Source organism: Bos mutus, chromosome 2 (assembly GCF_027580195.1).
Source record: "Bos mutus isolate GX-2022 chromosome 2, NWIPB_WYAK_1.1, whole genome shotgun sequence".
NCBI classification, from domain to species: Eukaryota; Metazoa; Chordata; class Mammalia; order Artiodactyla; family Bovidae; genus Bos; species Bos mutus.
In genome coordinates this window covers 95,167,660-95,195,549 of record NC_091618.1, presented here as the reverse complement: position 1 = coordinate 95,195,549, position 27,890 = coordinate 95,167,660, and positions in this window count along the sequence as shown.

The following is a 27,890-nucleotide window of genomic DNA, read 5'->3' as shown; positions in this document are numbered from 1 at the left end:
AGGAAAGAACACATAGAAGAAAGCTTTCAAAGAAAATATAGCTGGCTCTCCCAGTTGGTATGCGCTGCATGAGGAATGGACGGGAGTCGGAGGCAAATACAGTGTGAAAAAATGTCATTAAGTAACTGATACTTAACTATCATTAAGTACTGAATTAAAAATTTTTGATTCTTTCTCACATCAATGTGCTTAACCTTACGATGATTTCTCCCCCAAATTCTAAATATTTGGCAACCCATTTTTTATATAAGCTACTGCAAGAAGTCTCATACACCTTTAAAAATAGAGTTGTTGTTGTCCCGTCACTAAGTCATATCCAACTCTTTGAAACTCCATGGACTGCAGCATGCCAGGCTTCCCTGTCCTTCACTATCTCCCTGAGTTTGCTCAAACTCATGTTCATTGAGTAGGTGATGCCATTTAACCATATCATCCTCTGTCAACCCCTTCTCCTGTCCTCAATCTTTCCCAGCATCAGGGTCCTTTCCTGTGAGTTAACTCTTTGCATCAGGTGGCCGAAGTATTGCAGCTTCAGCATCAATCCTTCCGATGAATATTCAGGGTTGGTTTCCTTAAGGATTGACTGGTTTGATCTCCTTGCTGTCCTTGGGACTTTCAAGAGTCTTCTCCAACACCACAGTTCTAAAGCATCAATGTTTCAGTGCTCAGCCTTCTTTATGGTCCAACTCTCACATTTGTACCTGACTACTTGAAAAACCATAGCTTTGACTATTCGGACCTTTGTCAGCAAAGTGATCCCTGATCTGGGAAGATCCCATGCTGTGGGGCGACTAAGCCCATGCACTACAATTACTGAAGACCAAATATAGAGCAGCAAAGATTTTGTCATTAAGTGTTTAACACTGGTTAACTGGCCATAAGCAATTGTGAATAGTGCAGAGTTTTAAAGAATATTTGCTTGTAAAAATCACTGTTTTTTTCCCAACCCAGTATCCCTCTTAAAAATGAAATTTGGAGAAAAAAAAAATGAAATTTGGCAATACTTACTTAAGAAAACTGAAAAGTTACTTTTTCATAAGAAAACAAGAAAGAGACACGTGTACCCCAATGTTCATTGCAGCACTGTTTATAATAGCCAGGACATGGAAGCAACCTAGATGTCCATCAGCAGATGAATGGATAAGAAAGCTGTGGTACATATACACAATGGAGTATTACTCAGCCATTAAAAAGAATACATTTGAATCAGTTCTAATGAGGTGGATGAAACTGGAGCCTATTATACAGAGTGAAGTAAGCCAGAAGGAAAAACATAAATACAGTATACTAACGCATATATATGGAATTTATTTATTTATTTAATTTATTTATTTATTTTTTTTTATATATGGAATTTAAAAAGATGGTAACAATAACCCGGTGTACGAGACAGCAAAAAGAGACACTGATGTATAGAACAGTCTTATGGACTCTGTGGGAGAGGGAGAGGGTGGGAAGATTTGGGAGAATGACATTGAAACATGTAAAATATCATGTAAGAAACGAGTTGCCAGTCCAGGTTCGATGCACGATACTGGATGCTTGGGGCTAGTGCACTGGGACGACCCAGAGGGATGGTATGGGGAGGGAGGAGGGAGGAGGGTTCAGGATGGGGAACACATGTATACCTGTGGCAGATTCATTTCGATATTTGGCAAAACTAATACAATTATGTAAAGTTTAAAAATAAAATAAAATTAAAAAAAAAAGAAAAATAAATAAGCTATGATGCCTAGTTTTGATGTGTGTAATTAAATAATCACCCTCTTCCTTCACTTCTAAAAAATTTCATACTTTTCTATAAATGGGTAAGATTGTCTTAGTGCAAAATTTATAAAATGCCTTTAATGTAAATATATATTTTTGATACTTCTGGGAATTTATCTTAAATATATAACTGATCACAGACTTTAAAAAGAATATGAAAATTTATTCAGGGTTACTCATCATATTGAATATTTAGAAGTGACCAAAATATCTTAAAATATATCATTAGTTTTAGAAAGTATGCATTGAGAAACTTTGCAGTCTAAGAGACACAGAGCTTTTAAGCATTGCCAGATAAATTCTTAATATATTTTATTTGAAAACAACCACAAATGAAATGTATAATTTTGTTTAATTGGCAAGAATCATTTTTTTATATAAATAAATTGATGTATGCATAAAAACTCTGGAAAGATACACACAGGAATGTTAGTATCATTTGTTACCAATTAATAGAATTAATGGAGCCTTTTTTTCCCATCTGTGTATTATCTAGTTATTCTACAAGGAGCATTTAATATTTGGACAATAGAAACAAATTAAGAATAAAGTATAAAAAACCAAATGCTTTTGAAATATGATTTCTTCTGCTCCACTCATGTCTAGAGTCTTAACTCAAGAATCATCTCCTCTGAGAAGCTTGCAGGGAATTTTGCAGCTTGGTTTGATCATACTATTGTCTATAATCTACTTGTCTTTATTTTTTGAAGACTATCTATCAGAATGAGAATTAGTACTTTATAACAAGCCTAGCTGTTCACTGAACTCCTTGAAAGCTAAAACTGTATCCTCATTGTCTAAAAAAAAATCTATAAATTAGCATTTAGTCAGTGTGGTTTAAACTGAGATCAGAAATATAAGAGAAATTTAAAAATATCTATAATTAGTCCATATGTACCAAAATTTGGTCAGTCTATAGGTAATTACACATTCAATCTCTTTGTAACAATTCTACAGGGAAAACAAATTTTTTTAAATATATGGTGGTTAAAAGCCATCAGAATTGGATAACCTCTGGGAATTTTATTATATTCAAACTGACAGGATAGAAAAGATACATTTGTTAATGTATGTGTTAGTCTCTCAGTTGTGTCTGACTCTTCGTGATCCCAACAGACTGTAGGCCACCGGGCTCCTCTGTCCACGGAACTCTCCAGGCAAGAATGTTGGAGTGCAAAAGACTGTTCTATACATCAATGTCTCTTTTGCTGCCTCGTATACAGTCTTTTGGACTCTGTGGGAGAGGGAGAGGGTGGGATGATTTGGGAGAATGGCATTGAAATACGTATAATATCATATATGAAACGAGTTGCCAGTCCAGGTTCGATGCACGATACTAAATGCTTGGGGCTGGTGCACTGGGACGACCCAGAGGGATGGTACGGGGAGGGAGGAGGGAGGAGGGTTCAGGATGGGGAACACATGTATACCTGTGGAGGATTCATTTCGATATTTGGCAAAACCAATACAATATTGTAAAGTTTAAAAATAAAATAAAATTTAAAAATAAATAAATAAATAAATTAGAAAACTAAAAAAAAAGAACTGATCTCAGATACTAAATACATGAGACATTTAAAAAAATAAAACTTGTAAAAATTGAAAAAAAAATAGAATATTGGAGTGGGTTGCCATTTCCTCCTCTGATATTTGTTAATAGCTATGAGAAATGGTGAAATTCAATCCATTATTGATGAAATAGACCAATAAACAATAAGTGTAACACTGAAATACTTTTGTCACATCCCTTTGTAAGTGTACAGCCACTGAGTCAGACATTTGCCTATTGCTGTCCCATCTCAAGGCTTTTATTTGCTCTGCTTTTTGTTTCAAGGAACTGAATTTCTGGTTTTTACCAGTCTTTAGATTGTTGCATTGGTTCCTCAACTCTTTTAGCACACACATAATCAATTATTTGCATCAAAATCTCTATGTTTGAAATAAGTAGGGTGTTTTCTCTTTTTTGTCTGGTAAAGTTTTCTTTTGTAACTCAAGTGACAGAGAAGTTGGTAAGCAAAATTCCTTCCTCAAAAGTACAACGTGTAAAGTATTACATTTTGATTACATTGTATATTTCGATTTATAAGTAGATCAGATCAGATCAGATCAGTTGCTCAGTCGTGTCGGACTCTTATGAAATGGCTGGAATATTAGCAGATTTAGAAAACTCTAAATGTCTGGTTTTGTTTTATGATGATTTTTGGTGATATTATACCAAGTTAGAAGCTACCCTGTTTAAAGCTCTATATTTTTTTTCTATAAAACAATACTATTGTCAAATCTTCTAAGAATTATGTCTTCTCAGGCAAGTTTTCTGCACCTCTAGAGCCTTGCTAAATTAATCAACTTGGCAGAGCAAGGTTAATGTCCTAGTCATCTTCTATGTGGATTTTGAAACTATGTTATTCCACATCCCTGCAAAGACTGAGAGGACAAGGGGATTTTCTGACTCCTCTGCAGGCTTCTCATGTTGCATGATTAGCTGTCTGAGATGCTAGTTTGACCCAACTCTTAAGTCTATGTCTGGTGGGAAAGTCAAAAAGACAAGTGCCTGAGGAGTTTAAACCTTCACAGGCTGTCAACAGGAGTCATAAAACCATAAAATATATGTTGTAAGAACAGATTGTGATATGCAAGAAGTCATTCACACAGGAAGGAATAGTGAAATTTGGAGCCACTGAAAACTGGGTCCAAGCCTCAGCTCTGCCACTACCTCAGTGACCTTAGACAAGCAGGTGCTCTTTTCTGAGCCTAGATTCATTCTCTGCCATGTTAGCAGAATTGACATCAGAGCCATGGCCTGACATTTTAAAGATAAGAAACCTGGAAAGTCCTTCCAGATTCTCTTCTTCAACCATCTGCTACCAAAAACCTTTACAGTTTGAACTTTTTTCTTAAGTCCAAACAGTTATGTGATTATGATGATATTCAACGATGACAGCTTTGACAGGGTTGCCTTTCATAATTTGCTTAAACTTAAAGGTAAATGTGGAACATGGTCACACACAGCAGATGCAGAGATAACCTCCGCAGAATTGTCATCATTGCAGCAGGATTTTTAGATGTATTTAGGTCTCTGTTCTGAAGCAACTAGCAGTAATTAAGAAATTTTGCCATCTGAAACAATCCTGCACAGTGAGTGTGATTTTTTGACCACCGGGGACCTCTTACAGACTGAGAAGTCTGGCATGTAGTTAACTCTTTATCATCTTTATAGTATAGGGATCAGTTTTAAGCCACCAGATTTGTCTCTAATTCATTCAGGAATTTCTCAGGTATGAAGAAAGTATCATCATTTTACAAGTGGATTTAAGAATTGGCCCTGTCTTTGTAGCATTTTCTTATAATGGATTAAATCTTGAGAATCAGCATTAATTTCTTGATTTTTATAGAATGATCTTTATCTGTATGTGTATGTATGTATTTATATTTGGTTCTATGTTCATGTAATGAGAAAACAATGTGGATTGGGAAGAAAAATCAACAAAATGATTAATGGGATCACAGATGCAAAAAATTGTATTTATACATACACATACATCCCCAAATATATTTAAGTACACATATTCCCTGTATCTTATTATATGTATATAAATATATTTGATTATCTTATAACAAGTATTGTTTCTAGTGAATAAAGGAGTATGATTCAAAATAAAGGATGAAACAAAGATATGTTAGTAAAAAATTGACATCAAAGAGATCCAAATTGAAACTCTTTATATTTATATAGCATTAATTTTTAAATATTACCTTATATTATTTCATTATAATATCTGATATTTTATTATAATATCTATAATATCAGATGAAATAATATCTGATAGTATTTCATTAATAGCCCAGACTGCCAGATAAGTGTTATTCCCTTATGTAGCATTTTTTTCCAATGGCAATAAGGAAGTCTTAAATGTATTATATTTCTTTATTGAAAAAAACTATTTCTACTACATTTCAATCCATGTTTTCATATAGTTACTACTTAGCATTCAAGGAGAATTTTATTTTATTCAATACTGTATCATTTCTTCCATAATCATTCATTCAAATTTGGCTTTCTCTGAAATGAAAATGAATATGCATGCTTCTTTATATATAGTTGATTTTTTGGTGCAATGTGCACAGCCCATTTAATAATTTACAAAGTATTTTCACTTCTTTCATTCACCATTCTAACAGATTGTTGATGGAGATCAACATGGAATGGAAATTGTATAATCAAGTTTCCTAAAAGAATATCATTACTAGTGAAAGATAGGATTGATGACACAGAGGATTAATCATAACTATGATATATACATTTCGCAGATATAAGAACATTGCCAGGAAGTTAAAATTATAATCGTCAATTTTTTTTTCCATATTTGAAATAGACTACCATCAGCAGTCTGGGTAAAAAGGTTGGAGAACTCTCAAATGAAATTATTTTGAAGTAGTTTGCATGATTTTCACCTACTTAGAATATAGAGATTGAAATATCATGGGAAGACTTGTAAGTGATAATCATGGATATAAATGATTAGTTTTTCAAGTAATCATATATTTGTGGTTTATAGTTGTGCAGTATAAGAATACTGCCAAAAACTAAAACAAAAAGGCCAAAGAAAAATTTAAATAGAAAATATTTTTCCCCAAATCGACAAACTTTCATGTTTTATGTTTTCACGTATGATTTTTCCAGGCCAAAGCATATACTATTGTTTTCTCTCCTACCACAGATAGATTTAATACAATGTAATTTGACAAATACTGCTGAATGTCCATTGTGTATACTCATGTCAAATACCGATACTTGTGGACTTTGAAATTAGACATTTTTTTGTATAATCAGTTCAGTTCAGTTCAGTCGCTCAGTCGTGTCCGACTCCTTGCGACCCCATGAATCACAGCACGCCAGGCCTCCCTGTCCATCACCAACTCCCGGAGTTTACCCAAACTCATGTCCATTGAGTTGGTGATGCCATCCAGCCATCTGATCCTCTATGGTCCCCTTCTCCTCCTATCCCCAATCCCTCCCAGCATCAGGGTCTTTACCAATGAGTCAACTCTTCGCATGAGGTGGCCAAAGTACTGGAGTTTCAGCTTTAGCATCAGTCCTTCCAATGAACACCCAGGACTGATCTCCTTTAGGATGGCCTGGTTGGATCTCCTTGCAGTCCAAGGGACTCTCAAGAGTCTTCTCCAACACCACAGTTCAAAAGCACCAATTCTTTGGTGCTCAGCTTTCTTCACAGTCCAACTCTCACATCCATACATGACTACTGGAAAAACCATAGTCTTGACTAGATGGACCTTTGTTGGCAAAGTAATGTCTCTGCTTTTGAATATGCTATCTAGGTTGGTCATAACTTTCCTTCCAAGGAGTAAATGTCTTTTAATTTCATGGCTGCAATCACCATCTACAGTGACTTTGGAGCCCCCCCCAAAAATAAAGTCTGACACTGTTTCCACTGTTTCCCCATCTATTTCCTATGAAGTGATGAAAAATTCTTATAAATAGTTGAATATGCTTCAGTGTTTTCCTAATTTATTGCCTTGTTTATCACCTAAAAGGTGCTAGAATCACCTTGTTTTGATTATCGTAGTATTATAATTCAGATTCTCTCTGACAGGACTATCCTCCTCCAAAATTGCCTTATCTTCAACTGCTAATCCATATTCTCTTCAAAAATGCCCTGGTTATATCCACTGAATAACACATTTTAAAATTGGTGTCTGTTCTTTTAAAGCATGCTTGATATTTGTATTAATATCAACATACCTATCAGCTGCTTCCCGGGTGTCTCAGTGGTAAAAAATCCACCTGCCAGTGTATGACACTGGACAGACATGTGTTCAATCCCTGGTCAGGAAGATTCCCTGGAGAAGGAAATGGCAACCCACTCCAGTATTCTTGCCTGGGAAATCCCATGGATAGAGGAGCCTGATGGGCTACAGTCCATGGGATGTCAAAGATTCAGACAGGACAGAGTGGCTGAGCATCCACAAACATCTATTTGCTAATTTATAGGTGAAATGGTATAATTATAATCCCGAGTCTTCCCAATCTAGAACAGATGTGGCTCTCCATACAGGCAAGTCTCCTCTTTTTTTTTTTTTCTTAGTACAATTTTGTACCTTTGCTCTTATGTGGTTTCCATGAATTTATTGGCAATTTTGTTCATAGGTGCTTCTCTTTGTTACTGTTAATATCAAGTTCTTCATAGGCTTAATGGATTATTATTGATATATAACAAAGTTACTGATTGCATACATCATTTATAAACTGGCTACTCTGCTTAACTGCTTTCATTTTTAACCCATTGTCAGATGATTCTTTTTGACTTTCTAGGAATAGAGGCATGTTATCTACAAATATTGGTAGTTTGCTTCATTTTTCCTATTATACCTTTTTGCTGATAATTTTTAAATAAATGGAGTTAGCATCAGTTTCAAATGAGGTTTAAAATGGTTCCATGGATTTTTTGGTGGTGCAGTGGATAAGAATCTACCTGCCAGTATTGGGGACACAAACTCGATCCTTGGTCCTGAAAGATTCCACATGCCGCAGAGCAACTAATCCCACGCCCATAACCACAGCACCCTCACTCTAGAGCCCATGAGCTGCAACTAACTGAGGCCAGAACACCGAGAGAAGCCCTTGCACTGTAATGAAGAGAAGCTCCTGCTCTCCACGACTGGAGAGTGACCGTGCAGTCACAGCAACAAAGACCCAGTGCTGCCAATAAAAAATAATGGCTCCATGAAGGACATCCCCTGATATCTTATGACAATGTATAGGAAAATTCACTCTCAAACATAGATTGGCTGTTAGTTTGAAATAGATATATTTGTTGTATCAAGTAATATTTTATCTCGAAAATGTTATTAGGAATGAATGTTGAATCTTGCAATATGTTCTTTAGAAACTACTTAGGTAATATCACTATTTTTATTTAATTGTGAATTTTACTAGTTGTTTCCTATGTAATCAAGAATACATTCTTTCAAGTGAAAATCTTAAATTTCATTCCACATTTTCTGGGATGTTCAGAATGATGAGTTTCATGTGCTAAGGTTACTTGTAGTCAACTTTGGTACTCATTTCTGAATGTGGAGGAATTATTTTCCTTAACAACTCACTAACCACTTAATTGTTTGTTTTTATGTATAATACCATAATGGCCCAAAACACAAAACACGTTTTGTTTCATAATTCAACTTTTTCTTTTACATTTTATTAATCCCCTTTCTTTCTTTCTGCTGTAGGACTAATATTTGGGGTTTAGTTTTGCTTTTTTCTTGGTTTTTATTTTGATTGTGTTACAAACCTACAGTGTTCTATAGCTGTAAGAATACTGTTAAAACATTCTGTGCAGCTTTTCCTTGATCAGGAGACTTGGTTTTCCCTTCAAGCCACCACTGTTCTAATAATTGTGAAGGTCATGGTTAGAGCTGGAAGTGAGCTCAGGTTAGCTTCAGTTTATATAAAAGTTCAATTTCTATTGTTCTCAATACTGAATATGAGGTAATCCTCTGACTCTATACTCTTTCCCTTAATAATTATTTTTCAATACTCTTCCTTGCACTTATACTTTGTTCCTGTTTCATATATATATATATTTTTAAATCTGTTATTCTTCTGTCTATAATGCTTCTTCACAAAATATCAGCCTGGTTAACTTATTTTTTAAGTGTCAGATTACATTTCACCTCCTGAGTAAAGCCTTCCTTGACCATAATATCTAAACATTTTTAAGGTTCTCATACTTTTCACTTTCATGCACTGGAGAAGGAAATGGCAACCCACTCCAGTGTTCTTTCCTGGAGAATCCCAGGGACGGGGGAGCCTGGTGGGCTGCCATCTATGGGGTCGCACAGAGTTGGACATGACTGACGCGACTTAGCAGCAGCAGCAGCAGCAGCATCACCAACCACTGATTTTCTTCTCAGCATCCTTTTATTTTCTTCATAACACTTTATCACTTTTTCAACCTATCCCATTTACATAATCAGTTGTTAACTAGTCCCCTGTCTCATCCCCACCTGTCACTAGATCTTGCAGACTATGACAGCAAGGAGCTTATCTAAGTTATTCACTGTAATACCCTCAGTTCCAAGAATATGAGGTCTTTCTTCCAAGTATAATGAAATATATACTTTCTTCCCATATATACTTTCTTCCAGTATAATGAAAATTTATACTGAATTTTATATAGGTCAGATTTGTTTTATTCACATGCAAAAAGAAAAGCAGTGTGGTGTTATGTAATCTAGCTACATTTCATATTATATTGTTTTTGTGGCAAACTTTGAATATTGCAGTATAAAATGTCAGAAAATATCTGATTAAATTTTGCTATCACACTATCAGCTAGAGTAGGAAATGGCAACCCATTCCAGTATTCTTGCCTGGAAAATTCCATGGACAGAGGAACCTGGTGGGCCACAGTCCATGGGGTTCCAAAGAGTCAGACATGACTGAGTGCACACACACACACACACACACACACACAGACATCACACAGTCAGTGATAAATAGAAATATTTTGCAGGTTTGTGCTTTACAAATTTATTTGTCTTGTTTCTCCATCTCTACAATGTACAGTAAGACAACAATAATTAAAGGTGCTAAAAAAGTGATTGTCAAAGACACAAAAGAGTATCTTTGCATGGTATATGAGGTCTGTGTGTAATACATACAATCTGGAATACTTCAAAACATATATTTATTGAAATATTATAGTGAAGTTAACTATTGCTATAAAAAGCTCGAACTCCTTTAACCATGTCAAAACTTAGATTAGATTTAGAATGCATATGCCAATGTTATTGTTACTGTGTTAGTTGCTCAGTCATGTCTGACTCTTTGCAACCCCATGGACTGTAACCCACCAGGCTCCTCTGTCCATGGAATTCTCCAGGCCAAGAACACTGGAGTGGGTAGCCATTCCCTTCTCCAGAGAATCTTCTAGACCCAGGGATTGAAACGGTGACACTACATTGCATGCAGATTCTTTGCCATCTGAATCATCTGAGATTAAGAATGCATATTGATGCCTATATGTACGCATAAACATAGTAACTTTTTAAGCAAGGTTGATATTGTTGTATTTATATATATTTATTCAAGTTGTTATACTAAATGCCTATGTTCACATAGCTTTAAAAAGACAATATTAAAACACTTGCATCATACTAAAACTTTTACTTTAAAAGATGTTTAGTATTGTTCTTTAAACAGAATTTAAAACCTGATGTGAAATACTTTTCAGTTATGGATATAGGATAAGTTTGCCTTAATTTGCCTTAATTCAAGAAGCAGTGCCTTGGGGATAAAGAGTTAACTGCTAGTCATGGTGTGGTTGATAAGTATAATTTATCTTCACCATTTTCCAATTGTCAACCTCCTTGGTAATCACAGAGGGTAGTATTCCAGGATGCACAGGTTAAATATAGTAGTGAAAGAGAAAAATGTTAATAAATTTGCTGTAAGGCTTTAAGTAAAACAAAAGCCCTTTCCAAAGAATGTCAAAATGCATAATGCTTGAAGATTTCAGACCAACTACATTAATATTAGTGACATTTTGCCACATATTGCTTGTCCCATTTTACTTTATTAAAGCTTGAAAAATTTCCATCAAAATTTCCAAACACTTTAAAGTTAAGAGATCTATTAAGCTCTTAAAAAAAAATTGGGAAAAGCCACAAGGAAAGGATTTTCTGTAACTAATATTCCAAATGGGAAGTGAATTTTATGTTCTGAAGTAATATATGTTCTAGCATATACTGAATGCAATATGTTAAAAGGGACCTTGTTTGAACAACACTCTGTTATGCAGCTAATGACCAGAGTGGTTTCTCCAACCTAAGTTTAGAATACGGTAGAGACAATCGCTTTAGATGTTGTATTTATGTGCAGTGTTGTATTTTATTGTTCTATTCTATTATCTCACTTATTTTTAATTTTTATCAAGTCATGATAAAGTTGTTATTGGATAATCTTAACAAGTTGTCATACACACGATATATCTTAAGACCAGCAGAAAAGCAAAGCAGCTTGATCAGGATATAAGTAATATCATTTTTTATTTATTTGGTTTCATATAATCTAAATCTTTTGATATTTACAAAATGTTTTTACCAAAGTGTTCATAAGAATTTATCACATAAAATTTTGAATACATTTAGGATATTATAAAGGAAGGCATAATAGAAAACAAATAAATACAATAAAAACTGTTACGTTAAATTCATGCAGGAAAGCCAATATTGCTGGAACTCAAAATGAATTCTCTTTAACATCACCAATTTGCTATGTAATTCTGTACAACAAATATTTTCTTAACCTTAGTATTTTTAGTTAGACATCTGTAGTTCTCAAACTTTAGCCTGCATTAAAATCTTTAAGATTTTTAAAACACAAATTACTCTTTCATAGCACTCACCCTAGCCCTGATACAACAATTTGGAGGTTATTCTTCCAGATTATCTAGCTTAAAATTGTAAAGAGTTACCTGATCCACATTGAATTTTATGTGAGACATCTCTCTGTTATTTTTGATCTTAAGTCTATAGAGTTTGAGACCTATTTACTACCATAACATAGTCTATTAGTACAAGTTTTATTCAAGTAGAAAAGGATCTTCTGTAAATGTTATTTATTACACCAAAAGTCTCTTTCTGTGTATCAGGTATCTACAATAGATGCTGTGGATATAATGATAATAAACTAAAGTTCCTCCCCTCTGGGGGAGTCCAGAGAGAAGCTCAGAAAATAGTAATGGACTCAGTCTGCTGCAATGTGCCAGCTTAGGAAGTGTATCATCAGTTCTCAAAACACAAAAAGAACTGTCCCCAGTAAAGGAGTACATTAGGAGATAATTGTTAGGCAAGGCTAAGCAAAAGAGGGCAAAAGCATATAGTGTTAAGTACACACAGTCTTCAAACCTTGCTCCACCACCTAGTTTCTTTGTATCCTTGAAGAAAAGTTGAAGTGAAGTTGCTGAGTCGTGTCCGACTCTTTGTAATTCCATGGACTGTAGCCTACCAGGCTCCTCCTTCCATGGGATTTTCCAGGCAATGGTACTGAAGTGGGGTGCCATTTCCTTGCTGTGCTTCACATTCCTCATCTGAAAAATGAGGATAATAACAGTACCTACCTCATAGAGTTACTAAAGGGATTAAATGGGTTATTATTTGTAAAATTATGTAGATCAGTGGCTAAAATAAATAGTATGCTTTAAGTACTTTTAATATCTGAGGACTATACTTCCCTTTTTTTCTCTTTACCAAGACTCTTGAAAGAATAAGGGCAAAATTTAACACTTTTATCCAACCATTTACTTATAATAGTAGTAAGCTATTAAAATGTGTTTCCTGAATTTAAATAAAGCAGCATTTCTCATCTTTTTCTGCTTTAAGGCCTGTCAATAAAATACAATAATTAAAAGGAAAATATAGAAAAGCATGGGAAATAGATGGTGTCAGACTTTATTTTTGGGGGCTCCAAAATCACTGCAGATGGTGACTGCAGCCATGAAATTAAAAGACGCTTACTCCTTGGAAGGAAAGTTATGACCAACCTAGATAGCATATTGAAAAGTAGAGACATTACTTTGCCAACAAAGGTCCATCTAATCAAGGCTATGGTTTTTCCTGTGGTCATGTATGGATGTGAGAGTTGGACTGTGAAGAAAGCTGAGTGCCGAAGAATCGATGCTTTTGAACTGTGGTGTTGGAGAAGACTCTTGAGAGTCCCTTGGACTGCAAGGAGATCCAACCAGTCCATTCTAAAGGAGATCAGCCCTGGGTGTTCTTTGGAAGGACTGATGCTAAAGCTGAAACTCCAGTACTTTGGCCACCTCATGCGAAGAGTTGACTCATTGGAAAAGACCCTGAGGCTGGGAGGGATTAGGGGCAGGAGGAGAAGGGGACGACAGACGATGAAATGGCTGGATGGCATCACTGACTCGATGGACGTAAGTCTGGGTGAACTCCGGGAGTTGGTGATGGACAGGGAGGCCTGGCGTGCTGCGATACATGGGGTCGCAAAGAGTTGGACACGACTGAGTGACTGAACTGAACTGAACTGATAGATAAGCAGCAAACACTCCAAAGTCTAATAATGCTTGTTAGCATACTCTGTATCATATTGTATTGTTAATGTAATATATCTGAGCTGCTATGACACACACACAAAAAAACCATCATGAATAAGCTGTCAGGTTTAATTGGTCTCTACTGTAAAAATACTCTTGATAAATAGAACTGTCTCATATTGAGTTAAATTGGAAAGGGGGCAAATTTGGTTTCATTCAAAATACATTCCAATAAAATTTACTGGGGGACAAATTTCTATTTTATAATATTTCATTAGAAGAAAATACAGTGCTTTACACAGATGGGTACTAAGCAAATCTATTTAGTGTTTGGTTGTGCAAAATATGTACATGCTTGTAGGCTACAAAAAACTATTGATTTGAAAAAGGAGGTACAGGATTTTGCCTTCCTGCCCTCTTATAGGAGAGGTTTGCTATAAGAATGATTCTCAATATAGATATCTTGTCAGTTTATAGACAGAAATAGATAACATCCTTCCAAACTATTCAGGATTAATATACCATTATCATAAGTCAACCTATTCATCCTCTCAACAAGTATTTATTTATTGTCTTCTATGTGAAGAAATTTGTTGATTTCTGTCTTCATGAGGCAAATAATAAGCTTCATGAAATAAATAGTTTATATAAAATGTTAGAAGATGATTTCAATAAAAACTAAGCAAATTAAGGAGAATGGAAAGTGACAAGATAGTAGGTTCTACAATTTTAAATAATATGATCAGTGAGGTCCCCACTGAGAAGAAAGAAACAAAATTTTAAAGGAGGCCAGGAATAAAGCCTTGCATATATCTAGCAAAAGAGCATTTCAGGAATGAAAAAAAGTCTGTGCAAAGGGTCTGAGAGGATACCATACTTAGAAAAACAACAAAGCCAGCTAATGTGAAAGACAGAAGTATAAGTGATGGCAGAAATTATCAAGAAGCCATGTGGTATGGAGTCTTCAGGGCTTCCCTCATGGCTCAGCAGTCAAGAATCTGCCTGCAATGCAGGAGATGTAGAGACTTGTACTCAATCCTTGGGCCAAGAAGATCCTCTGGAGGAGGAAATGGCAACCCCCTCAGGAGTCTTGCCTGTGAAATTCCATAGACAAAGGAGTATGGCCAGCTACAGTCCATGGGATCACAAAGCATTGGAGACAACTGAGTGACTAAAAAACAAACAAACAAACAAAATACAGTCTTCAAGTCTTTGAAATGATTAACACTTTTATTCTGAGTAAAATGGGAGTTGTGCTGGCTACTTTATGGGAAAGAGATTCTTTACTTAGGGAGATAAGGAAGGAGCACTTATTTCTATTTTGTAGACTACTGGAATAGACTTCCCTGATGGTCCAGCAGGTGAAGAATCTGCCTGCAACACAGGACATGAAGGTTTGATCCCTGGGTCAGGGAAGATCCCTTGGAGAAGGGAATGGCTATCCACTCCAATATTCTTGCCTGGGAAATCCCATGTACAGAGGAACCTAGGAGGGTACAGTCCATGGGTTAACAAAGTGTTGGAAACGGCTGAAGTGACTGAGCTCACACACAGACTACTGAAATAAATCAGGAAAAATGTGCCTGGAGGCTTAGGCCAGAGTGTAGCAATGGATGGAATGAGAAATGACTGAACTAAGGGTATATTTTTAAATAAGAGGTTATAAGATTTCTGTCTGAACTTGGTATAGGTTGTTAAATACATGAACGGAGAATGTCTCCAAGATTTTGGCTGGACCAAGTGAAAGGAAAGAGGCATATTAAACTGGGTTGGGAAGACTGTTATAGCTGATTTAGTAGATGAAGAACTTGAGTTCACTTTTAGATATGTTAAGTTTACATGCTTTTTGAATATATATGTAGAGAAATCAAATTGGCAATTAGAGTTCAAGGATAAGGTTTAAGCAGAAACAATAAATTTGGTTATCTTGGAATAAAGATAATATTATTTCAGTGGTATTAGAGGTGATCATTAAAAGGAAGAGTTTAGATGGAGAAGAGAGATGAAAAAAGGATAAAGTGCAGGGATGCTCCAGTGATTTAGTATTGGAAAGAGGAGAGAGAGCCAACGATAGAACCTGCACAAAGTAGCTGATTACAGAGGAGGAAGATCATTGGAGTTTGAGCAGGTGGGAGAGTCATGCACTGAATCAGATGTTGCTGAGTGGTAAAGGAAAATGAAGACTGAAAACTCACCTCTTATTTAGCATTGTGATTTCATTGGCCATCTTGATAAAAGAGTTTTGGTGAATTAGGGAGCATGAAAGCCAGAGTATATTTAAGAGAAAAATGGAAAATGATGTCAATGCTCACCAGCTGAGGGTTTTTTGCTGAGGGAGTGGGCAAAGAAATAGGGTGAAAACAAACAAAAACTAGAATGAAAGATATTTTATATGCTTTTCATTTTGAACCTTTTTAAACTGCAGGCAGGTGCAAACATGGTATAAAGTTTTCCATAAAACTCCCATTCGGCTTCCCCAGTGGCACCAGTTTATATTATCATGACACGTTTGTAAAACTTTTGGATGCAAACATACCTGGGTTTAAGTATGGGGTCATTCACTCACTGAGAAGTTAAAAAACTCATAACACTTTCCTAAGTAATCCTATTTTGGGGACGACACCTTTGGATAGTGGGCAGTAGTGCCTACACAGGCTCCTAAAGACTAAAAACATGTTTGATGTGGTTCCTGATTCTCATTTCTTTAGGAATCTGCCTGAATATCTGAACAAACTTCCAGCTTTGTAGACTGCTGGCTTTTTAATGATATGATGACTTTTCTAAGACGTCTTTAACAGTTAGTTGATTATTGTGTAAGTCAACGGAACAATGAATAAAAGACCATTTTTAATGGTTGGGTTAAAAATTAAAAGATGACCAAGCTACACAGAAAGTGCTTAGACTCACCACAAAGAAATCAACCAAGTTGACTCTAACACCAATTTAACTATTTATTTTCAAAATAAGAAAAACTGAAATCATAAGAGAACATATTCGCATAAGTTAATGATGTTTCTTTCAATCAATAACATTAGAAAGTTCTTAAAAGTACAGCAGTGTTTTAAGTGTCAAACCAACTTTTTCTTTTTAGTTTTGCCATCCTGAGCTTTTGTGACCCTTTACATTCATTTCTCATGTTCCAAATGGCCTAGCCTGGCCTTTTCCTCTATCTCACTTACATGATCAGGTCTTTTACAATAGGAATGGTTAGCATCAGAAGAAAAACCTATTCACCAGAGATAATTGAAAATCCCTCTGTGTTCTCCATCTTGATATCCTTCAGACTTTCTTTTCTATATCTATTATCTTAGAAGGTAAGAGCTTCTTCCAAAGCAGAGCTTCTCAAGTTTGATTCTTCCTTTAACTAGAGATCCTCTACTATTATGAACTACAATAGAGGTCAAATTACAGATGAAAATCTTCTACTTCACACATACTGTAGACTCCATGAGGGGAAGTATTATTAGAATTTATAGGAAATGTGGGGGAGAGGTAAGCAAAACTATTCAACCCTACTTTCTGTTACTGTAGGCACAGATGTACATATGTATGTACATATACTATATATACATTTATATAAACTTATAATTTATTTTGTTTTATTTAGCAATCTTATAGATGCACTTCCTCATATTCAAAAAATATATAAATTCGCTTATAAAAAGTGTTTCAGTAACACTTGCTCAAACTATCTCTAATACAGTTTGTGGGAGAAATAATATATTTTCATTTTTATTTATAAAAAGTATCAATGTAAGTGATGTTTCTGGAACTAATTTAACTCACATATAAGCAGGAGTTTTTTAAATTAATTAATTAATTTGGCTGCATTGGGTCTTAGTTGTGGTATATGGGTTGTCTAATTGTGGCACAAGGCAATGGCACCCCACTCCAGTACTCTTGCCTGGAAAATCCCACGGGCGGAGGAGCCTGGTAGGCTGCAGTCCATGGGGTCGTGAAGAGTTGGACACGACTGAGCGACTTCACTTTCACTTTCATGCATTGGAGAAGGAAATGGCAACCCACTCCAGTGTTCTTGTCTGGAGAATCCCAGGGACTGGGGAGCCTGGTGGGCTGCCGTCTATGGGGTCGCACAGAGTCGGACACGACTGACGCGACTTAGCTGCAGCAGCAAGCCCCCATGGGGAAAAGAGCACAGTCAGCTTAATTTGCTGCAACTAAGAAACTTTTTTGATGTAAAGTAAGTAGGAAAATGGGAATGGAACATAAACCATAGAAAGAGATAAAAATTGTATTTAACCAAATTTAACCTCTTACTTTGGATTAATTTCCCAATTATAAAAAAGAGGTGAGCAGATGGCACAATTTTGGCAGTTAAATGCAGTGAGGATAGTTAGACGAGAAAAGTGGTCAATAACAGGGAAAGAAAAAAAGTATACAAAAATTTACAGGATACATTTTTGGATATTGATCTAATATCTGATCCCAGAGAACATTCAATTGGTAGCTTAAAATGAGGGATTGGAAATTTGGTATTTCAACTTGCTAGGATTTCAAAATGTGCTACCAACTTGTTCAGCAAAAAAGAAAAATGTAATTAAAAAATATAATTTTCTAGGTGGAGAAGAGGGTAAACATATCAAGACATGTAATATGAAACTCAATACAAATCTGTAAGGAGTAGTTTGATCAATATGATTATACTGTGAGAAAAGCAAACAAAATGAGGGAAACCGACCAAAGCAAGGAGATAGATAGAATTTTGCAAAATATTTCTGGTCCTCAGAATTTTATGTTAAACCACTTACCCTTCAAATGAAAAAAAAAAAAAAATGTTGTATGGAAGATGAAATGGGTAAGGATCATTAAACTCTAAACTATTTTGCACAGTCTGATTACATAATCAGACATGGAGACTATGTCTCTATCTATTATATATATCCACACATAATTAATATTAATTTAATATAGCAAGAATACTGGAGTGGGCTGCCATTTCTTCTTTAGGGTATAGTCCCTCATCCAGGGATCAAACCCACATATTCTGCTTGGCAGGCAGATTATTTACCATTGCACCACCTAGGAAGCCTCAGAAAACTGATAGTAATGCATGTAATTATTGTCCATAGAAATGCAAACAAATTTTGTCGAGTAGAGATACAATTGATTTCTACCTTGGGGAAATTATGACCCCAAAACAATATAATTAACAGAACTTTAAAATGTTTAATAATTAAGATTCTATTAAAGTTCCAAAGTAATTGGGAAAAGTTCCAAATTGGTAAAAGTTTCAAACTGGTAAAAGTTCCATAATTATGGTTTCAAGGTAGAAAACAAATTCCCAGAATCAATAATCTTTACCAATGAGTTGACTCTTCTCATCAGGTGGCCAAAGTATTGGGGCTTCAGCTTCAGCATCGGTACTACGAATGACTATTCAGGGTTGATTTCCTTTAGAATTGACTGGTTTGATCTCCTTGCAAGGGACTCTGAAGCGTCTTCTCCAGAACAACAATTCGAAAGCATCAATTCTTCAGCGCTCAGTCTTCTTTATGATCCAAATCTCACGTCCATATGTGACTACTGAAAAAACCATAGCTTTGACTATACAAACCTTTGTCGGTAAAGCAATGTCTTTGGTTTTTAATACATTGTCTAGGTTTGCCACAGCTTTCCTTCCAAGGAGCAAGTATCTTTTAATTTCATGGCTGCAGTCACCAACTGCAGCAATTTTAGAGTCCAAGAAAATAAAATCTTTTACTGCTTTCACTTTTTCCTTTATTAATTAGAGTTTACTTTTAAGTTACGTTAGTTTTATATTTGTATATGAAAATTGTGCTTTTATCTTTTTGAACATTCATGATGTGTGTGTTAGTCACTCAGTAATGTCTGACTCTTTGAAACCCCATGAACTATAGCCCACCAGGCTCCTCTGTCCATGAAATTCTCTAGCCAAGAATACTGGAGTGGGTTCCTTCTCCAGGGAATCTTCCTGATCCAGGGATTGAACCTGGGTTTCCTGCACTGCAGACAGATTCTTTACCATCTGAGCCACCAGGGAAGCCTGATGAACATTTGTACTTTAACACAACTCTTACTTGATAAAACATTCTGATGGTAGGTATATATGGATTGTTACAATACAGATAGATAAAAATATCATGTTGGGGAGTTCAGTTTATAAAATCTGAATTTAAGCAAGCACTTGAAAATAGAAAAAGAGCTTGTCTTTGCAGAACTATGCTTTCCAACATGGATATATAGTCATCAGAATGTCTAGGGATCCCGGATATAATCAATATAATATAAACAACGTACTGGCACCTTATTCATTATGGTAATAATTTCAGAATTCTCTCTGATAAATCATTTGGAAGGATTATTGTATATTGTGTTAATTTTTAGAAAGTCAATGTTTCCTAAAAAAAATTTCAGATGTTTTAATATATTCCAAAAAAGAAGCAGTGTGTTCTGAAAATGCTTTCTTCTCTTCTTTTTTGGGGGGAGAGGTGTTAAAATAAAACTAGATGACAATCATAAGTCCATTGTCCCCCAATGACTTTAATCAGAATATTTTATTTTGATCAAAGCACACTTCCTGTCTCAAACCTGATTCTCAGATGTGTGCAATCAAAATAAATGCAAAAACTAAAAAATAAGTAGACATTTAGTATACCACCTTTCTCTGATTTTACTGTATACTCAGTGAAAATGTTGATCTTATTGTATTTTCATGACACTTTAGTGCTACTTGATATGCATATAAAATTTCTTTACAAAACTATAAATTCTTGCATTTCTCCTTTCAATCATATGATTTATATAATTTTGAGAACACAGCAGCCCTGCAGCAAAACATTCAATGAATTATTTAAAAAGTGCTGAGAACTGCTTTATGGATATAAAGAGCTAAATACAGATAATCTAATTCTACCAGTTATATTAACATATAAATTCAAAAAAAGGAAAAGTCCACATCCAGGTAGTTTGTCCAAAATTAATGCTTCCTACTTTTAAGAAGGTCATAAGAGCAAAAATGACACACAGTTTGGATCCACTACATTTCATACTTTTATTTGTTCATCAATATTTCCATAAGTAAATTTATTAACCTAAGTGTAAATGTTTAAAAGAGGAAAAAAAAATTCAGAATAAATCAAAGGAAAATACAGAAAATTAAAAAGAAAAATATGTGAATGCACATAATCATATTCACTAGAATGAAAGCTCAGATAAAACAGTACATACCTTAGGGCATCATTCATTATCATGCACACACATAAATGTATATACAGTTGTGATACATTTGCAGAAGAACATGAACAATTTGAAGAGATAACAAGAAAGATTTTGAGGAACAGTTTAGAAAATGAGGAAAGGTTAAAAGAATAAGACATATTCAGTCAAATCAACCTACTTAAAGGTAAGATGGTAGCTATTTACAAATATATTACAAACTGATAAAAAAAGAAGACAAAGAATGAAAAATATGAATTAGGAAATGCATGCAAGAATTAAGAAAATCTCTAAAAGATGAAGAATGTAAATCCAAAGAATATGCAACTCTTGTGGCAATAGTGGCTGTCATTGCTGAAAACCCAAGATTGATGTTCGATGCTTATTAAGAAAGGCTTATAAATAATTAAGCTAACCCTGCCTTACTACAAAGGAGAACAGATATAAACCAATACCTTCCTTCCAAAGTTGAAATCTAATTTTACTTTCTCATCCTCTCTTTTGTTGAGATTTGGCTGTCTTTAGCCTTCTAATTCATATTTGAAAAAAAATGATTTTTTTTCACATAAAAATAGAATGAAGTACAAAACGAAGTGAAAAGAATAAATATTACTCCAAGAGAAGGATTAGCTTGTGCAAGCACTCATGCATGCTCAGTCTCTTCAGTCGTGTCCGACTCTTTGTGACCCCATGGACTGTAGCCAGCCAGGCACCTCTTTTCATGGGATTCTCCAGGCAAGAATACTGGAGTGGGTTGGTGGAAAATAAATTGTATGTTTTTTTTTTAACTGATCCAGAAGCTAAATATGAATTATTTAGTCTATATATATATATATATATATATATATATATAAAGTGATTTATTATGCCAGGCACTGTACTAGGTACTAACACAAATCCATTGCAAGAGCAGAATCCAAATATGCAAGATCATGGGTCTTAATATATGTATATCTGATATGACTACTAATCATCTCTGCTTCCCAGGTGGCGCAGTGGTAAAGAATCCAACTGCCAATTCAGGGGATGCAAGAAATACGGGTTGGATTCTTCAGTAGGGAAGATCCCCTAGAATAGGAAACAGAAACTTGCTCCCGAGTCTTGCGGACGACAGTCCATGGGATCACAAAGAATTGGACATGACTGAGCACTGAGCACACACAACCATCTCTCAAAAAAATGTGTTGCTGGCTGCAAGGAACTCCTTCTCTATATATATTGGGAAAGAACATCAAATCAGAAGGACCTTCTTCTAATAAAGAGAATCACCTTTACAAATGGAGAAAAATACTTTTTAGCAAATTACTTCTAGTAAATAAAAATAACTTTTTAGCAAAACTGTGAGATTATAATTGGGGTGCTAATGGTAGAGAAAGAATTTAATAATTGTGTTTCACTAATTCAGAATTCATTATCTGACCAGAAGCTGACAGGAATGTTATTTTTTGCATTGATTAATTTCTTTTTATAGAAGTAAATTAATAATGTAAATAAGATTACAAGAGGATCCTTGAAAATACTTAGTAGAACAAACTTTCTAAGCACCCTCAAGTACTTTAGAAGGAACCATTTCCACACAATTGATATGCTAATTACAAACCATTAAATCAAGTCAAGGATGTGTATTGGATAACATTTTGTTAATTTAATGTGAGTTAATGTAGGTACTTGAAATAATAGAACTCTATTCCTTTCTGAAATAATGTATTTTCAGATTTTTTTTCTTTAATTGAGACTAAGCTTCCTCCAATTAGTACAGATTAATGACATTTAGAGGAGTCAATATTTAGGAACCAAGAAATATTGCTGACTCTCCTATAACTTAGTTATGGTCAGAGTAATCCTAGAGTTGATATCTTTCAGTTGAAACAGTACTTCCACACAAAATATAACAGAGATGACAAATTTGAATATTATCCAAATCAAAATTATTAACAATTTGAAATATATATTTCTAGCAAATAAAGAGGAAAAAGTAAATTTGCTAGTCAACATTGAAAGCAACTTTTAATATATAGATATTTGTCTAAGAAAAAGTGAGTCTAATGCAACAGTGTCTGAATATATGTGTGAATATACCGTCCTCCTCTCTAACCCACATACATTGACAAACCAGTATTAAAATAAGAACAAGGTAGGAACCTTGCTGGGGTTCCCTGGTGACTCAGTGGTGAAAGAATCCACCTGCAGTGCAAAAGTCACAGAAGACATGGCTTTAATCCCTGGGTGGGGAAGATATCATGGAGGAGCGAATGGCAATCCACTCCAGTATTCTTGCCTGGAGAGTCCACAAGGACAGAGGAGACTGGCAGACTACAGTCCATAGGGTGGCAAAAAGTGGGACACCAGCGAAGCGATTTAGCACGCAGGCATAGGAATCTAGCTAATTTATACATCATTAGAGACCATCTCTATTGGGGAGGTGGGTGGATACTGGAGACATAGGATAATGTTGATTTGAGAAAAAAAAATTAGTGCTTTTCATCATATAAGTATATTTATATACTTAAATATACCATCATATAAATATATTGCATACTAAAGGTTATGGACTTAACTTCCTGAGTGATGTTTATGGAAAGGGAATGACCAATATATTCTTTTTTTTTCTTTAATAATGCAAGGAATATACTCACCACACTTTATTATATTTGACAGATGATGATATAGTCTCTAAAAATATATTTTGTAATCTGAAAGTTTCAAATATTGCAAAAGCACAGAGAAGAGTAAGTTAATTCTCTTACTCTTCACCAGATTCAACTTTTTCATGATTTTGCTAACTTGATTATCTAACCTCTTTTCCAGCTCTGAACTCTTGTTCTCATTTCTCTTTCCTGAATTATATAAAGCAAGTTTCAGAGGTTATCTTTCACTCCAACATCTTTTGGCGAGCATCTCTAAAAAAGTAAATGGATATTTTATCACAAACATGATTTCCATTTTTGGTTCTAATTTGCTCCCTATGGCTTTGCTCTGTGAGCCAAGTGGATTGTAGAGTGCTCAGAGGAAATGACCTCTTTCCATTAATAACATAGTGATAAAATATTGGCAAAATTTACTTTTATTTTGAAGTAATGAGTTGTGATCTAAATGCTATGTTCAAAATAATTTAAGTTTCATACTGTTTGATTTTGTAAATATCTTAAAATGTTTTCTAGTTAGAAGAAAACTGGAAAAAGTGTTTAAAAGAGAAGCATGGTTTGCTACAACCTTGTATTCTGAGTGCAGTGCGGAGGGAACAAGATAATCAAAATTTGGCAATATTCACAAATGCTTTAAACTCAGTCAAGATATAAAAGATACATCATGTTCATTTTCTATCATTTTTCCTTCTCTTCCATCATTTAGAATAGTTCAACAAGAGAGGAAGCTTTAAAATCATTTTTTCAGCTCATCACTAAATTTAATTTTGTTAAGTCTCCATTGGCTCTTCAGATAAATAAAAGCTAAAACAGCAACTGTACCTTTAAATGATTCTCTCTGCATATTGTTCTCTCTAAATATTTTATTTATTTAAAAACAATATAACCACATTAATATTTATTTAGACATTTTTAGTAATCATTTTCTTTTTCACATAATGAGATATTACCATAGGCTAATTCAGTGAATGAAGCATTTCACATACAAATTTTTGCATTATCTGATAGGTTTTCATATGTAAATTTCATGCATCTGTTTATCTCCGGTGAATAGTGTCAAATATCCTCAATGCAAAATGAACCTTAAGTAACATTATCTTCCTAATGACTTTTCTTTTCCCAGTGAAAAATTAGCTATTTGTGCCAAGTATTTAGAAATTGTCATTCAAAAATAGCTTTTTTTGTTGTTTGTTTTTACTGGACTGCACCAGGGTAAAATAAAAAAAAAGGAAAAATGAACTTTTTGAGATGATTTACAAATTTATATTGTTCTTCTACAAACCTTTTGGAGTTTTATATTAAAGATTATGAAATCTCAGCCATAAACATTTTGAAACACAGAACGTAGAATGTTTCAATTAAAAAAAAATTCTACTACATTTAAAGGATATTTGTTAGCTGTCAGGCACTTAAATCACTTTATCACTTTTACAAACATGGAAAGACAAATGCTCAAACAACATCAGAAAACAGTCTCTCTTTACTCTCAAGTAGACCTGTCTTTGAATTCACCATGTGGGTGAAATCAAAGCACAGAACAAACACTGTTTTGATATGGCTTTGAAGATGATAACTGCTTCTAACAGAGAAAAAGGCAGCTTTGGATTTGCAAGAAAACGATGATTGACATGACTCTCAGCCCAAGGAAGTTTACCTTTTAATGAGTGCTTGGTGAGAAATCTCTCACCCAGTGTTTTATTTTTTGAGGGAAGCTGCCTAACTAGAAAAGTTCTCAGACATCCAGGGCTGCTATGAAAGATGTAACACACATTCTCATAAGCAGCGACATCTTTTGATTCAAATGAGCATTCACATGATCCAGATGTGCACAGAAAAGTTAGAAGTGACCTAAGCATTAGAACTTTTCCTCTATGGTGTATATAAGCTTTCCTATAAATTCATGCAATCTGGTCCCCAGGTAGAATGACTAATTAATAATCTTAAATATTAAAACAATGATCACAGCAAGGAAAATAGTTAATCTCTGTGGCTTTCTTTCTTTCTTTCTTTTTTTTAAAGATCCTGGAGTCTTTGGTCTCAGTGATATTAATAGAAGTGTTAGTCAGTACCCTCATTTTTCATCTTCCTTTAAACGTGTTTAGTCATCAAGAACTTTCCTATACTTCTAGTTTCAGATCCTCAGAATTTTCACTATTTTGGTTTGTTTGTGTTTTATTATTGAGGCCTCAAAATATCTTAGAGAAGTGAAAGTTGTGCAGTTGTGTCCTACTCTTTGCAAACCCATTGACTGTAGCCTGCCCGGCTCCTCTGTCCACAGGATTCACCAGGCAAGAATATTGGAGTGGCAGACATTCGCTTCTCCAGGGTATCCTCCCAAGCCAGGAATCGAACCCAGGTCTCCTGCATTGTTGGCAGATTCGTTACAGTCTGAGCCACCAGGGATCCCAAATTATTTTATGTACACTCAAGTCAAATTGGCTTTAAGTTTATGCTTATATTTTAGAGAGAAATTGGTTTTAAACTGTGAGGTAATAAGCAAAGTATAGAAACCCTAGAGGATATTAAAAATGCCAAATAAGTATTAACACCCCAAATTATCCTTTGAAATAATGACATTACAGTGAATGAAACAAAGCTACATTTAGAATTTTTTTAAGTGTAATTGATTTACAATGTTTTTGTTAGTTTCAAGTATACAAAAATGTGATTCAGATATGTATATGTATATCCGTTCTCAAGAAGGAAAAATGCCACTTGCAGCAACGTGGATGGACCTAGAGATTGTAATACTAATGAAGCAACTCAGACTGAGAAAGACAAATATATGACATCACTAAATGTGAAATCTAAAAAGAAAGAGAAAAGATACATTTAGTATTTTTGTCAGAGATTGATTGTTGCTGCTGCTGCTAAGTCGTTTCAGTCGTGTCTGACTCTGTGCGACCCCATAGACGGCAGCCCATCAGGCTCCGCCTGGGATTCTCCAGGGAAGAAGACTGGAGTGGGTTGCCTTTTCCTTCTCCAGTGCATGAAAGTGAAAAGTGAAAGTGAAGTCACTCAATCGTGTCTGACTCTTTGCGACCCCTTGGACTGCAGAGATTGGTTAGATGATCTCTAATCCTATTTTCTATTCCAGCACACAAAGAGTACATTTCTCAAGCTCTTCTGCAATCAGACTGAGGCCATGTAATGGTTTCTAGCCAGTGGATTATGATTGTAAATAATATACACTCCTTCTAGGCTTGAGAAATCTGTATGCAGTTGAAGAAGCAACAGTGAGAACAGGACATGGAACAATGGTATGGTTCCAAATTGGGAAAGGAGTATGTCAAAGCTGCATACTGTCACCTTGCTTATTTAACTTATGTGCAGAGTACATCATGTTAAATGCCAGGCTGGATGAAGCACAAGCTAGAATCAAGATTGCTGGGAGAAATATCAATAACTTCAGATATGCAGATGACACCACCCTTATGGCAGAAAGTGAAGAAGAACTAAAGAGTCTCCTGATGAAAGTGAAAGAGAAGAGTGAAAAAGCTGGTTTAAAACTCAACATTCAAAAAATGAAAATCATGGCATCTGGTCCCATCACTTCATGGCAAATAAATGGGGAAACAATGGAAAGAGTGACAGACTTTCTGGGCTCCAAAGTCACTGCAGATGGTGACTGCAGCCATGAAATCAAAAGACACTTGCTCCTTGGAAGAAAAGCTATGACACACCTAGATAGCATATTAAAAAGCAGAGACATTACTTTGCTGAAAAAGGCCTATCAAAGCTATGGTTTTTCCAGTAGTCGTGTATGGATATGAGTTGGACCATAAAAAAAGCTGGGCTCCAAAGAACTGATGCTTTTGAACTGTGGTGTTGGAGAAGACTCTTGAGAGTCCCTTGGACTGCAATGAGATCAACGCTAGCAATCCTAAAGGAAATCAGTCCTGAATATTCATTGGAAGGACTGATGCTGAAGCAGAAGCTCCAATACTTTAACCCCCTTATATGAAGAACTTACTCATTGGAAAAGCCCTTGATGCTGGGAAAGATTGAAAGCGGGAGGAGAAGGGGACAACAGAGAATGAGATGGTTGGATGGTATCACTGACTCAATGATCATGAGTTTGAGGAAGTTCCAAGAGTTGGGGGTGGACAGGCATGCTGCAGTCCATGGGGTTGCAAAGAGTTGGACACGACTGAGCTACTGAAGTGAACTGAGGCTTGGGAGAAAAATTTCCTAACTGTTC